The sequence below is a fragment of the Ammospiza nelsoni genome, chromosome 30, assembly GCF_027579445.1.
Source record: "Ammospiza nelsoni isolate bAmmNel1 chromosome 30, bAmmNel1.pri, whole genome shotgun sequence".
NCBI classification, from domain to species: Eukaryota; Metazoa; Chordata; class Aves; order Passeriformes; family Passerellidae; genus Ammospiza; species Ammospiza nelsoni.
The window spans coordinates 93,323-109,345 of NC_080662.1; the positions used below are offsets into that span (position 1 = coordinate 93,323).

At 46.7% G+C, this 16,023-nt stretch overlaps 2 long non-coding RNA genes across 2 annotated transcripts; both read right to left on the minus strand.

Annotated features, from left to right (window-relative positions):
- Positions 1 to 5,293: 5,293 nt before the first annotated feature.
- LOC132085493 (uncharacterized) lies at positions 5,294 to 8,863 on the minus strand. Its single transcript, XR_009420233.1, has 5 exons — positions 8,617 to 8,863; positions 7,929 to 7,992; positions 7,156 to 7,231; positions 6,271 to 7,038; positions 5,294 to 5,676 (listed from the first exon to the last, which is right to left on the minus strand). It is a non-coding gene; the product is annotated as an uncharacterized LOC132085493 (long non-coding RNA).
- Positions 8,864 to 11,154: 2,291 nt separating this feature from the next.
- On the minus strand, positions 11,155 to 12,220 carry LOC132085427 (uncharacterized). The gene is made up of 2 exons (XR_009420211.1): positions 11,871 to 12,220; positions 11,155 to 11,722 (listed from the first exon to the last, which is right to left on the minus strand). It is a non-coding gene; the product is annotated as an uncharacterized LOC132085427 (long non-coding RNA).
- Positions 12,221 to 16,023: the final 3,803 nt, after the last annotated feature.

The following is a 16,023-nucleotide window of genomic DNA, read 5'->3' on the forward strand; positions in this document are numbered from 1 at the left end:
TCCCAAACCAGCACCCTGCTTTCATCCCCTCTGTGGGTCACAGCCCTCTACTTATCTCTCAGACATCTGGGGATGCTGGTCCCTGTCAGGTGCAAAGAAAGGCCACCTCGTCAGCTGGGAAGGTCCTGCTGGCACCGGGCTGGTGTCTCTCAGACAGCTAGAGTAAAGAGAACCAAACATCAGTCCCTGATCTTGGCACCGCATCGGCCAAAACCCCACCACTCAGCTACTCACCGCACTCCTAAGAAGGCCCGACACCTCCTAACTCTGACCCCCTGCCACACATGGAATGCGTCTGCACCTGAAAGAAAGTTACAACATATGCCAAACACCACCAGGATAACTCACAAGCTGCAAACACCTTATGTCAATCTAGGAATAGCATCTAGAGCCCAAGTACAGCCAGCATTACAAATTCCAACGCCCCACGGTTTCTCCTACTGCAGCAGGCCATGCGGCAGGGCAGAACAGCTCCGGCAAAAAATGTGTGCACACACCCGTGACACAGAACGTGGCAAACAGGGGGGACATGAAACACGACACATCATGCTTGTGGTGAGGGTCTCGAGGGGAGAAGGCAAAAGGGACCCCAAAGACACACTAGGGAACACAGAACACTGGACAACACAACACAGACCGGAGCTGTTCTGCACTGCCCGCCTGAAAGCTGCCATCAAAAGGAGAGCCTCTCCCTTTAGCTGTCCTAAGAGGCCCTTGGAGAAGATTGCTTTTCCGGCTGCCAATTTTCAAATCTGCCCCAAGAACTCCCAACCCACTATTCTCTCATCTCCAGGCCAAGGCCCTCGACTTATCTTTTGGATGATCGGTGATGGGAATCCACGCTGCACCTGAAATGAGTCTGCCTCGGAGGGCCTCGTGATGGCCTGTGAGCCTCTCGGTGAGCTACAATAAAGAAAACCAAAACCAAAGTATGAGTCCAGAGTTATGTGGGCCAAATCCCTGCAAGGCAGCTACTTGCTCTCTCCTGAGTGTGCCTGGCTCCTTCAGGCTCCAGCTTCATCATGATTCCAAGGCCTTCATTAGGAGTGGCACCTGGGTTAGAGAAAGGCAAAGTTAAATGGCATTCCCCTGAGTGCAGTGGATGACCTTGTGTGCTGTAAGACATGGGAATGCCTCTGCTAGGCTTCTGAGAAGCCTTGTGTGGGGGAGGCCTCAAATAAACAAATAAAGACCCTTTCTCACCCTGCTGCCTGCAAACTCCCTCCCAAGAACTCCTAACTGCTCACCCTCCCTCTCCCAATCACAATCCTCAACTCACCTGAAGCCTCAATCTCAAACATCATCTTGGACCTTGGGCGGATCCCTCTTGTGACATGATCAATCTGCTGAATAAAATGTTGTGCTTGACACAGCTTGGAATTTCAGGGAGTTGCACTCCTCAATTAAAAAAAAACAAAACAAAACAAAAAAAACCCAACAAAACCAATCCCAAAAACAAACAAAGAAAAAAACCAAACAAACAAAACCCACACAAACAATAAATCCCAAAACACCTAACTCCCCACAGAAACAAAAAAACCACAGAAAACATCAAAAAATCCAAAACCCCCACAAAAACCAACTAAAAACCCCAAAATGAAAACCAAAAAAAACCAAAAATTCCACCAAAAGAAATCCAACCAAAAAAACAACCAGAGCAAAACTACAAATTACAAAAGCACCTTACCACTCCTAAACACAAAACCCAAAATCACAAACCTAAATACTCCCTGTATTCCATGCTGTTTTCTTCACAGAATCTTCCAAGCCTCTGTGCTTTAGATGCCCAGAAACACCTGCTGAAAAGATGCTGAGACGGGCTGAAAAAGCCTCTTCACTGAAATGAGGAGAGCTCTTAACCCAGCACATCCCAGAGAGGGAATGAAGCCCCCCAGCCACGGCTGGGGTTAATATACCCCTGATTGTGCCCGCCTCTCGTTCCCATGCCACCCAGGAAAAGGGAGGGGGCGAATCCCACCAAGCCCTCAGAGCAGCTACAGCTGTTTGGCTCCTCTGACTCACATTCAAGGGCAGTAAAGGGCTTGTTATAGAAGAAAACTTTTCAGAAAAGTAACAGTGCTTTCTTTTTTTGCAACAACTACTTGGAGCAGAAGAACAGAAAACTGGCAAGATATAAAACTTTGTGGTAAGGTTACATAGCTAGATCAATTGGGTAATTGGGTAATTTGCTGTTACCTTACATAATTATTCTGTGTTTAACAAAAGCCATCTAATAAATTCACACCCAAAACTCCAGCAGCCCAGCTGGCCCTACCAAATCTCTATGTTTATGCATACAGTAAACAAAACCAAAATCCCAGTAATACCTATCAGAAGTCTGTGAAAGAAACCTCTTGAAATTGATCCTACCTCAAATACAAAACAACCCATGCAAAGTTAGCTTGACTCAATAAACAATTTACACAGAGCTAATAACACCAAGAAATAAAACAGCACACCATATACCACCAAAGAATATAATAGTGAAGAAAAAAGAAACCACTTTTTTTTTTTTTTTTAAAGCTTTTGCCAGGACTCCAACAACAACTTCTTCTCCTTCTGAAATGTCCCTTCTCCTTCCCAAATTCCTTACAACTTCTGAGTTTACATCCAAGCAAAAAGCAAAATTCGTGCACTTGTGCGTTCGATGCTCCTGCCAGATTCTCTGTTTCCCTCCACATCTTCTTACACTTTCAGTCTTCACTCTGTCCTGCCGTGATGAGTTTGACGGACGAATTGGTAAACGTTAAGAGAGGATTTCCCTGCCTCCCTCCCCAGAGCTGGTTTCCTTAGTGCATTTCACTCAATCCCAGGCCGGCAACGATGCACGCTCACCTCAAGCGTGCAAGGCTCACAGCTGCTCGGCTAAACTCGGCTCTAATCGGCTAAACTCGGCCATTGTCATCTGCATTCGGCTGGACTCGACCCTTCGGCACGGATCGCCTCGCTTCGGCCGAACTCGGAGCCGCTCTCTGCGCTCGGCGCGCCTCGGCTCGCTTCGGCCGAACTCGGAGCCGATCAGTGCGCCCGGCGCGGCTCGGCTCGCTTCGGCCGAACTCGGAGCCGATCAGTGCGCCCGGCGCGGCTCGGCTCGCTTCGGCCGAACTCGGAGCCGCTCTCTGCGCTCGGCGCGCCTCGGCTCGCTTCGGCCGAACTCGGAGCCGCTCTCTGCGCTCGGCGCGGCTCGGCTCGCTTCGGCCGAACTCGGAGCCGCTCTCTGTGCGCCCGGCGCGGCTCGGCTCGCTTCGGCCGAACTCGGAGCCGCTCTCTGCGCCCGGCGCGGCTCGGCTCGCTTCGGCCGAACTCGGAGCCGCTCTCTGCGCCCGGCGCGGCTCGGCTCGCTTCGGCCGAACTCGGAGCCGATCAGTGCGCCCGGCGCGGCTCGGCTCTCTTCGGCCGAACTCGGAGCCGCTCTCTGCGCTCGGCGCGCCTCGGCTCGCTTCGGCCGAACTCGGAGCCGCTCTCTGTGCGCCCGGCGCGGCTCGGCTCGCTTCGGCCGAACTCGGAGCCGCTCTCTGCGCCCGGCGCGGCTCGGCTCGCTTCGGCCGAACTCGGAGCCACTCTCTGCGCGGCCCGGCTCGCCTCGGCCGAACTCGGAGCCGATCAGTGCGCTCGGCGCGCCTCGGCTCTCTTCGGCCGAACTCGGAGCCGCTCTCTGCCCTCGGCGCGGCTCGGCTCGCTTCGGCCCAACTCGGAGCCGATCTCTCCGCGTTCGGCTGAGCTCGCCTCGGCTCGGCTCCCTGACGGCGGGCAAGCGGCGCCGCCTCACGTTAAACTCGCCCGGCTCGGGGCTCTCCTGCTGCCGCGTCCCGCGGGCGGCCCGGCCATCGCACGGACACGATCGGGAGCGCGGCGTGGCACAGGAGCTCATTGGGCAGTGACCGCACTCGCGCTAATTAGCGCGCACGAGAGCAGCGGGCTCGGTTCGGCTGAGCTCGGCTCCGTTCAGGCAGCCTCGCAAGCCTGGCCTCGGTTCGCTCGAGGCCGTCAGGTTCCGCCGGTCTCGCCTTGGTTCGGCCGAAGGAGGCGTCGTTCGCTCGTGTTTTTACAAATATCTTTCTATATTGACTGTATATTTCTATATTTAATTTTATACTTCTATAATACTTCCATTATTCCAAATAAAAACCCCGTCTCTAACCAAATAAATAAAAAAAACCCTTCTTTTAAAGGATACTGAAATATTTTTTATTTATACTTTGTATAATTATACATTCATATTTTAATTTATCGTTTCTTTGGATGTATTACATTAATAATGATATATATATAAAATTTTAAAATAGATTTAAATCATTATTTAAATTATGTATAATATCTACTGCTACAACTAATTTTTTCTGATATTTTAAATTTTTATATTTATCTGTATGTATTTATTATATATTTCTAAACTTAGATTTCTACCTTTATATTATTTGCATTTATAATTTTTACAATCAAAACACTGCCTATTGACCAATAAAGAAAACCCGCTTTATTTAAGTATTTTAAAAATATTTTCATGTTTATAATTTTCATATTTATATTTATAATTTGTTCAATATTACATGAGAACACACCTGCTCCTGCACCGCAGTGGGGCCCCCTCTCCTGGGGACCTTGGGGTGCCCCAACGGCATCAGAGCCCCGAGTCTTCACCCCCTTCTCCTCTATTTAGAAACTACACTGGAACTTTTTTCTGGAAATAAAGACATTACCTAAATCCTCTCCCCGTGTCCTAGACAGATGGATATTCAGTTATTAGTTGGCTGGGCAGCAGTTTCTTAAATAGAATGATAAACAAGATGTGAACATTTCAGCTACAAGCAAATAGGCAAATCTGAACAAGGTACTGGTGGGCGACCACTGAAGTTATTTTGAAGGAATTTTTTAAACAATAAAATATTGATACCACAAAAATAAAGCAAAAAGCTAACTACTGGCTAAGAAAAAATTAACTTTTGACAGCAACAACATTCCAACCACACAGGCTTTTTCCCGATGTCATACCTTATAACTACCTCTCTTGGGAATTCTCATCATGTATCCCAAAAGGAATAAATACCTCAGAGCGTCCTAAAGCAAAAAGTAGCACACGTGAGCTCCTCACACTCCCGGGAGGCCTGCACAGCGTGCACTGAGTCTGCAACAAATTCTGCTCAGTGAGAGTCTGCAAACAAAGGTTCAATTGATGAATTGAACTGATTGTAAAGGGAGGTTTTCTAAGCACAGAAGCACAACAAAGAACAAGCAAAAACAATTCTTAAAAAAAACCTGCAAGTTTTATTTAGCATATATGCGACTGCTTTCCACCCTGTGGCTTCTCACTTTGATTCGCGTCTGTAGGTTCAGGAAGATGACAATGCACACTCTGCCCTCCCTGAGCCCCCCACAGCAGCTGAGCGCTGCTCCGTGCGCTCAGATCGTCAGGAACTGGATTGCCCGCATGGACTGGAACTGCTCTGCTGCAGATTCAGGAGAGAGAGGCTGGCTGAGGCGTCGTCCCAATTCCATTTCTGTGTGACGAGAAGCGGTTTGTTCCCAACGGGTGCAACAATCCCCAGCTCGCTTCCGTGGTGAGTACCGATGGCACACAAATGGCAGCCTGAGGAAATCGTGTTCTGGGCTCTAAGTGGTCGGGACAGGGTCTGATTTTTTGTTTTGCATCTGTATGATGATTAGTACGACAGGGCCCTGATCGATGACATGGCAGCACAGAATTAAAAACTCCTCAATAGGATTACATCGACTTCTAGGAAAAGACAAAAGCCTAGGACCCTTCTGAAATCTATTTTTAATGCGAAGCACACGGATTGTCACTATGCTGTGCCTTCCAGCTTTTCAAAGCAGCTTACCTCTGAAGACCAGAAAACATTTATTTCTACAGAAACAATGGGCAACCCCCAGGCTAATCTCAGCACTACTGTTTAATAGGGGATCTGCCAGCGTGCCAGTCCAGCTTCAAGTGTGCTTTATTTCAGTCTAACATCCCCTCAAAATTCTTCTCACATCTCCCAACCCTGACATCTTATTTTTCCCTAAAGCTTCTCATCATTAGCAATTTCCAAGTAACATGGTATTTTTACAACATTCAAAAATGTCATGCTGGACTGTGCTAGAGAGTAATTTGCAAATATAAGCTTAGCAAAGTTTGAATTGACTTGTCCAGAGAAAAAACCTACAAGTGAACACCTACACCTGCCTACAAAGAGCTAACAAGCCCCTGGCAGCTGCCAGCATCAAAGCACAGCGGATGTTTCTAATACAGGGTAAGGATAACAATATCACCTTTTGTTCTCTCCAGCTTGTTTTCCCTGCAGTCATATTTTGCTTCTTATGATTTTTTTAGTCTCTGCATCTTCTTGGACAGCACCGAGCCCGACGACAAGGATACGAGAGTCTTTCCCTGCCGTAGGGAGAGAACCAGGAAAACAGTTAAAATAAGAACAGGGTAGTTTGAAATTCATACTTCCAATGAGAAGCAGCGCCTAACAAACAGAACAAAAGTAAACAAAGCATGGTACCTCCCTGGGGACAGAAGACTTACAAACTCTCCAGGATTTACAATTCTAGCGACCAACCCCTTCAGGACGGCAGCCAAGTGTCCCATGAGGTGGTGCTGCACCAAAGAACGATCTGAGAGGTTCCAAAGAGTGAAATGCACAATATTTTGCAAAGCCGTAAAATCTTGCAAAATAACAAAAATACAATAGATGTAAACTACAGGGTAAGAGTACAAGTGTTCACTTTAAGAGCTGGAACCATCCAGGTGAGCACCTGATAACTGGATCCTCACCAGAGTTTGAACCCTTCAGGACACAGAAGGGTTTTCCCCAGAAATTTCACAGACTGAGTTTTGATACAAGTATACTTGCCAGACCCTCAGAAACATCACCCATTCTCCAGGTGTCTGGAGAGAACTGCAAATGGCTCTCACGTAGTTTGAGCTAGCTCTGTAAGGTCTCAGGGTGAATTTCACCAGATGCAACCAAACTGGGCAACTCCCAGTGGGACAGAAGGAACCCAAAGCTTGGGTTCGCAGAGCTGCAGCAAATACTGAGGAAACAAACATAACAGCGTAAAAAATAATAAACCATCCTTTTTTTTTCTCTTGCTTTTGCTTTTTTCTTATTCAGATCAGCATAGCAATTAAAGAGAAGGTGAAAAACTCACCATTACTGAACATTTCATCATCTGTAGGCTGAGCATCCTTAGCACAGAGGACTCCAAAGTTAAAATTCACCGATCCCTGGGAAATAAAACCAAATATTGTATGAGAAACAATCAAACAGCAGACGTAAAAATTTGTTTCCTCTAAGGACTTTCGGGTACGTATGTACCTTTGCATACATCCAACACATTGGAACATACACTTTATACCATCTCCTAATAAGTAAAAATTTACCTTTAAACTTTGATAGTACAGCATAAAATTATGAACTTAAATTGGTGATCTGTTATTATTAAGTTGGTGCCTAAAGTTATTTCTGCTGTCAGGTTCAAAAAAACATTAATTTTTTTTACTGGAATGAGCAATTGATTTCAAAGTCATCACAAGCCCACCAAAACACAAAGCAGTATTCACTGGATGGGTCTGTGAGCTAGAAGTAGTTAGGCTTGTACTTCCCTCTTGCTATTCCAGAACCAATAAATCCTGTCAACAAAACCAGGATCTATAGCCCACTGCTGTGAAAGATTCTACGAGGATGATGGTTTGATTTGTGTTTAGAAGTTTTGATTTGAAATGGCCAGTTCAATGGATAAAGACAGTTTAGGTAGTATTACATTGCTATTATTATTATTTCTATTATTATTTTTACTATTACTACTGCTATTGTTATCATCTGCTACTGGAAGAAACAAACCAGTAGTACCTATACTTAATTACTTTTATTTCCAGGAAATAATAAAGAAAAAGAACCAAACCAAAAAAAGTCACTTCCTACCTTTTATATCAAGGGATGAAAAATTTCTCTTGGGCTCTTCTCCAATTTATCAAGACTCATAGCACTGAAAGGCAAACAAAACAGTGCTTTATAGAAGGGCAAGTGCACATTTCAAGGCTGAACCACCAACTGATTGCAGTGACAGCAGTTACAACATGAATCCTTCCCAGAGCCTCTGTTAAATGGAATGTTCTGTGGAACTGCCGTTTCTTTCCCAAAACACTAACTTCCAACACTTCCTAATCATATTTTGTATTTTAAAACAAAAGAAGTTAGTGAGACTCTGTGCGGAGGTCAGGTTTAAATTTATTTCCTTCTAAAGCACAGAGCTCTGTTCCATCACCCTTCACTTCGGCTCTACACTGAATCGTGGTGAGCATTTGAGGAGTGCTCAATAATCAATTCTATTTCTCTCTTTTTCTAGCTCTCTCTATTCCTAAATCATTCCAGACAAGTCAAATGAAAAATGAAAAAAACAAGTTCAGCATCAAAGTCACACTTTTTCCCGTTGTCTGGTCAAGAACAGGCTCTAAATCCACTTACTGCTGCCTTCAACGATTCAGACTTGCAAAAGCATTCTTACATATTTTACAGGTTTATCATAAAACCCACAGAACGCAAGCTCTGAATTACAGGAAAAGGTACACAGGCAAATATCTAAAGGGATCACTTATTAGTAAATACATACCTTGGTAGAGATCGCACTGAGAACCTTTCTGAGGGACTCTAAGGGACGCATGTTTTCTGAGCACCCTATAAACAAGAAAAGCTAGGATATAGTACAGGACATCCCCACTTTTTCTACATATTCAAATAGTATTTTTAATAAAAACAATTCAGTTAAAAAAGAAGGAAGAAAACCAAGCTAATTTTACTCAGCTGTATTTACTGCCGATTTAGAGAAAAATCCCGGGCAGCGTCGGCCGTTGCGGCACACGTCGCGCCGGCAGCAGGGCCTGCCGGGAGTTGGAGTCTCGGGCTGGTAGCCACTCATGTGCCGCGATAGCCGTTGCGTCACACGCCGCGCCGGCAGCAGAGCCTGCCGGGAGTTGGAGTCTCGGGCTGACAGCCACGGCTCCGTCCCCCGCCACCGGGAGCTGCAGTCCCTCCCGGGCATCAAACGGGTCCTTCGCCCCAGGGCGGGGAAGGACCTGAGGCAGGACCGCTCCTCCCGAATGCCCTCTCTTTTCCCCTCCAACTCTTTTTCTTTTTTTAACGCTGTTTTTCACCCCTTTCCCTTCCCTTCCCTTCTGCTCTCCTGCTTTCTTTCCTTTCCTTTCCTTTCCTTTTTTTCCCCTTCCCTTTCCCTTTCTTTTTCTTGTATTTGTAATCTTGGTTTTCCTTCCTAGCTTTAGAATCAAAAAGCAGCAGTAGTAACTTTCAGGCTACCTGGGAGTAAAAAAAACCCCAAAACTATAATGATTGAAAGAAAACTATTTATTCCCTGGGAGCCTGAAATTTTCTACTGCTGCACATGACACAGAGCTTTTTATTCCTTCTTATATACAGTTGATATTTTATACTCGCTTTATACACCGCCCCCTGCCGTCTGCACCGGCGCTCTGCAGGCAGAGTGCTGCGGCGTCGTTCGGTTCTGTTTAAATAAACTCGGCTAAATTAGGCTTGGTGCGGCTTAGGTCTAAAATCGTTTCGGTTCGGCTTTTCGTCTAAATTCGGCTTTTCCGGCTCTTCGGCTGAACTCGGCCCGGTTGGGCTAAAGTCGGTCATATTCGGCTCTTTGTCTAAATGCGGCCAATGTCGGCTACAGTCGGCTATCGGTTACACTCGGCTATCATCGGCTCTTCGTCTCAAGTCGGCTGTGTTCGGCTACACTCGGCTCTTCGGGGAAACTCGGCTATTTTCGGCCACACTCGGCTCTTCGGGGAAACTCGGCTGTTTTCGGCTACACTCGGCTCTTCGGGGAAACTCGGCTGTTTTCGCCCACACTCGGCTCTTCGGCTCTTCGGAACTATTCGGCCCGGCTCGGCTCCCTCAGGGCGGGAAAGCGGCTGTCAGAGGACCCCGGCACAGCGAGGCGTTTCCCCACATGCCTGTCACAAACCCGCCGAAATACGCCCGCCCGCGGCGCCGCTGAGACCACAGCATGTGTCGGGTACACTTGAAACGTCACAGAAAATACCACCGGGGCCGCGCCGGGGTCGGTATTCCATGCAGGCAGTCCAGTGACACCCACCCCGGTCCTCCGCTTCCCCGCCCTTTTCGCCGCCCTGTTGAGAAGGTCAACCAAAAGTCCGCGACATCCGCGACGCGCCACTCCCAAGGTGGCGGCCTCTCGGCGCAGGGCTGCAGTACCGCGCTCTGCCCACAAGGCGGCAGCACTGCCGCCCGCCCCAGCCGGGGGCGCAGCGCGCCTCGGGGCTGCGGGCAGGCAAGGTGGCAAAAAAGAACAGGGGCGACCCCCGCCAAAAACTGCTCTGAAATAAATGCCAAAAACCTGCCTCTTACCCCACCAGAATCAAACAAGGCCCCTTGCTTTAAAGCCATGTTTAAATAAATTTTTTATTTCCATTTTTCGTATTTATATTCACATGCATAGCTATAGTGGACATTGATGTAGCATGTAATTTATATAACATTATTCTATTTCTATTATTTATATTTACTTATGTTTTGTGCTTTTATAAATATCTTTCCACATTGATTGCATATTTCTATGTCTAAAATTACATTTCTATCATGCTTTCACTATTTAAAATACAAATCCCATCCTAACTAAATAAATACAAAAAAGCTCTATTCTTTTAAACTACATTGAAATATTTTTATATTTATAGCGCTCATGACTATATTCACATTTATATTTGCAGTTTATACTTAAGTATTATAATAATCATTATGTATAACATGTATCCTATTCAAATAAGAGATAAATTATTTTCCTAATTATGTACCATATCTACTGCTACAACTTCTTTTTCCTTACATTTTTAATTTTTATATTAACCTTCAGCTATTTATGATCTATTTCTATTCTTAGATTTCTACCTTTATATTATTTGTATTTATAATGTTTATACTAAAACACCTGCTTTTGCCAAATAAAAAAAAAATCCCCTTTATTTTAAACTACTTAAAAAAACCTAGAGTATATCCATCTGGTATAACATATAACAAATGATAGATATGATAGATGTAAAATTGATATAAATATTGTAGTGTATTATAGGAAATAAATAAAAATCAATATGATCCATAACACAAGTAATACTGTATAAATGTTATATTTATGTTATTTTATATTTCAAATAATTTAACATTTCTTTATATATTTGCATATACTTGACAAACATTTCTATATTTATACTTGGGTTGCGATTTTTTTCTGGGTGTTTTCTGGGTCTTTTCTTGCCCTTCTTCGAATTTTTTTCTGGGTTATTTCTTGTCCATCTTGGGGGTTTTTTCTGGGTTTTTTCTTGCCCATCTTCAGACTTTTTTCTGGTTTTTTTCTTGCCCATCTCAGAGTTTTTTTTTTTGGGGTTTTTTCTGGGTTTTTTTCTTGCCCATCTTGGGTGATTTTCTGGGGTTTTTCTACGTTTTTTTCTTGCCCATCTGGGATTATTTTCTGGGGTTTTTTTCTCGTTGCTTTCTTGCCCATCCTGGGCTTTTTCTGGGCTTTTTTCTTGTCCATCATGTGGTTTTTTTCTGGTTTTTTCCTGCTCATCTTCGTCTGGTTTTCTGGGTTTTAAGCCAAAATCGGTACATATCATGTCAGTTCATGCAATACAACCCGGCTGGGGATTTTTTATTCTAAATTTAACAAGGAGTCGCAAAACCTGGAAAGCAAAAGTCACACACACAAGGTTAAATCCAGTCAGCATGCACTCACACACGCAGAAACGAGCAGACACAGACAGACACAGCCACGTGCTCTCACACACGCTCACACAATCTTTCCACTTAAATGCTCACTGCGGCCCTTACTCGAGATGCTGAAGAACGTGCTGTGACACATCTTCTGGCTGCCGCTCCTTGAGGTAAAATGGCAGATCCTGGGGAAATCAGCAGCCTCGGGGACCTGTGAGACGACAGGAAGGGTCAACGAGTGGCTATCTGACAGCTAGGACTTGTCTCCTCTCTGGACTGATAAATTTTCTACCCAAAATCCAATAGAAGACAGATGTATAGGTACATAGAACATAAGCCACCATAGGCAGATACAATACAAGCCAGGACTTGCAAAAATTCTCTGGAAGATGAATTCTTGCGCCCTATTCCCTTTCAGAAGAAGGAACCTACACAACTACTGCAGTCATCTGAGGAGGTGCATCTGAAAAAAAAGTTAGGACAACAGTCAGACGGTTCAATGAGAACTGAAGAGCTCCAGATATCCTGTGTCCATCTACAAATCCCATCTAGAGTCCAACTACACCCCACACTGCACATTGCAAATCCCCGGGCCCTCTCCTATTGCACCAGGCTATGCGGCAGGGCAGAGCAGCTCGGGCACAAATGTGTGCTGACAGCCGTGACACAGGATGGACAGGACAGGACAGACAACGGGGACACAACACAGACAGAAAATTCTAGGCAAGGAAAATGGCTGCAAGGACTGAGAGAATGCAAAAGGAGATGACCGAGTTCAAACTGATGGTGAGCTGATGAGGCTCAGAGAACCCCGAAGGAAGAAGATGATAACTGAATGATTTCTTCTAAGAACTGCAAAGATGGATGCCTAGGAATCCTACGGTCAGAATCCTCTACCTAACCTCATATTACGCCAAGTCCTAATCCACCAAAATGGATCCAGGTGGGGGCATAGCTGTCCATACAGCCCAGACCAAGACCTGACAAGACATCAGATGCGATGCTTCCAAAGACAGAAGAGAGTCTGACGCCTGTCTGAGCTCCCCAGTCAAAAGTTCTGTGGCCTGGGTGCCAGGCCAGGGAATGCAGAGATCACAGATGCTAACAATGATGCCAAGATTAATGACAGGCACCCCTAAGGTAAAAGACATGGGATACACAAACAACACACAATTCACAACAGACAAGTGACACGAGACACACCGGGACTGCTCTGCCCTGCTGCACACCTCAGCACTGTGATCAAAAGTGAGACTTGGCTTCTATGGGGCCTAAGGGGCCACTTCATTAACACCACCCCACCTCCAAACTGGACTCAAAACTCCCTCCCTGTAATCCCCAAACCAGCACCGTGCTTTCAGCCCCTCTGTGGGTCACGGCCCTCTACTTATCTCTCATACAGCTGGGGATGCTGGTCCCTGTCAGGTGCAAAGAAAGGCCACCTCATCAGATGGGAAGGTCCTGCTGGCACCGGGCTGGTGTCTCTCAGACAGCTAGATTAAAGAGAACCAAACATCAGTGCCTGATCTTGGCACCGCATCGGCCAAAACCCCACCGCTCTGCTACTCACCGCGCTCCTAAGAAGGCCCGGCACCTCCTGACCCTGACCCTCTGCCACACGTGGAATGCGTCTGCACCTGAAAGAAAGTTAGAACACATGTCAAACATCACCAGGATAACTCACAAGCTGCAAACACCATATGTCAATCTAGGAACAACATCTAGAGCCCAAGTACAGCCCACATTACAAATTTCAACTCCCCACGGTTTCTCCTACTGCAGCAGGCCATGCGGCAGGGCAGAACAGCTCCGGCAAAAAATGTGTGCACACACCCGTGACACAGAAAGTGACAAACAGGGGGGACATGAAACACGACACATCATGCTTGTGGTGAGGGCCTCGAGGGGAAAAGGCAAAAGGGACCCCAAAGACACACCAGGGAGCACGGCACACCGGACAACAGGACACAGATCGGACCTGTTCTGCACTGCCCGCCTGAAAGCTGCCATCAAAAGTAGAGCCTCTCCCTTTAGCTGTCCTAAGAGGCCTTTGGAGAAGATTGCTTTCCCCTCTGCTCATTTTTGAATCTGTCCCAAGAACTCCCAATCTGCTACTCCGCCATCTCCAGACCGTGGCCCCCGACTTATCTTTTGGATGATCGGTGAATGGAATCCACGCTGCACCTGAAATGAGTCTGCCTCGGAGGTCTCTGTGACGGCCTGTGAGCCTCTCGGTCAGCTGCAATAAAGAAAACCAAAACCAAAGTATGAGTCCAGAGTTATGTGGGCCAAATCCCTGCAAGTCAGCTACTTGCCCTCTCCTGAGTGTGCCTGGCTCCTTCAGGCTCCAGCTTCATCCTGATTCCAAGGCTGTGGCCTTTATTAGCAGTGGCACCTGGGTTACAGAAAGACAAAGTTAAATGGCATTCCTCTGAGTGCAGTGGATCACCTTGTATGCTGTAAGCCATGGGAATGCCTCTGCTAGGCTTCTGAACAGCCTTGTGTGGGGGGGCCCTCAAATAAACACCCTTTCTCACCCTGCTGCTTGCAAACCCGCTCCCAAGAAATCCTAAACTGGATACCTGATCACCCTCCCTCTCCCAGGCACCATCCTCAACTCACCTGAAGCCTCAATCTCAAACATCATCCTTGACACTGGGCAGATCCCTCTTGTGACACGACGAATCTGCTGAAAAATTGTTGTGCTTGAGAGCTGAGCAATAACAGCCAATTCTCTCCACTGCTCACCTTGACTGCTGGCATCCAGATTGACTTCCTGAAAAGAAAGACAAAGAACAGAGCTGTAACACACTCACCATACACACTTCTGCTGCAGAGACAAATGGGGCCTCACCGGCTCGGGGCAATCCCCTCGCCCGGGATGGGGCCCTCTGGCACACATTTAATCCATCTGAATCTGAAAAAAAACTTAGGACAAGAGTCACACTGTTGCAGGATAACTGATGAGCTCCAGATGCCCTGTGCCCATCCACAGATCCCATCTAGTGTCCGACTACACCCCACATTACACATTCCAAGTCTCCAAGACTTCTCCTATCGCACCAGGCTGTGCAGCACGGCAGAGCAGCCCCATCCCAAATGTGTGCAGACACCCGTGACACAGGACAGACAGGACAGACAACAACAGGGGACACAACAGGAAAAGAAATCTCTTGGCAAGGAAAATGGCTGCAAGGACTGAGAGAATGCAAAAGGAGATGAGTGAGCTGAGACCGATGGTGAGCTGATGAGGCTCAGAAAACCCTGGGGGACGAAGATGATAACTGAATGATTAATTCCAAGAACAGCAAAGATGGATGCCTAGGAATCCTACGGTCAGAATGCTGTACCTAACCTCATATTATTACAAGTCCTAATCCACCACAATGGATCCAGGTGGGGCATAGCTGTCCATACAGCTCAGAACTAGACCTGACAAGAAATCTGACTGGATGCTTCCAAAGAGGTAACTTTTGACTGGGGAGCTCAGACAGGTATCAGAAACTCATATATGGCCTGGGTGCCGGGCCAGGGAATGCAGAGATCAGAGATGCTAACAATGATGCCAGGGGTACTGACAGGGCCCTCCAAAGGTAAAAGACATTGGATACACAAACAACACATAATGCACAACAGACAAGTGACACGAGACACACCGGGACTGCTCTGCCCTGCACACCTCAACACTGTGATCAAAAGTGAGACTTGGCTTTTATGAGGCCTAAGCGGCCACCTCATGAACATCCCCCACCTCCAAAGCCGAATCAAAAACTCCACCCAGTATTTCCCGAAACAGCACCATGACTTCATCCCCACTGTGGGTCACAGCCCTCTACTTATCTCTCAGACATCTGGGGATGCTGGTCCCTGTCAGGTGCAAAGAAAGGCCACCTCGTCAGCTGGGAAGGTCCTGCTGGCACCGGGCTGGTGTCTCTGAGACAGCTAGAGTAAAGAGAACCAAACATCAGTACCTGATCTTGGCACCGCATTGGCCAAAACCCCACCGCTCTGCTACTCACCGCGCTCCTAAGAAGGCCCGGCACCTCCTAACCCTGACCCTCTGCCACACGTGGAATGCATCTGCACCTGAAAGAAAGTTAGAACATATGTCAAACACCACCAGGGTTACTCACAAGCTGCAAACACCTTATGTCAATCTAGGAATAGCATCTAGAGCCCAAGTACAGCCCACATAACAAATTCCCCCTACCTATGGTTCGTCTTATTGCAGCAGGCCATGCGGCAGGGCAGAACAGCTCCGGCAAAAAAT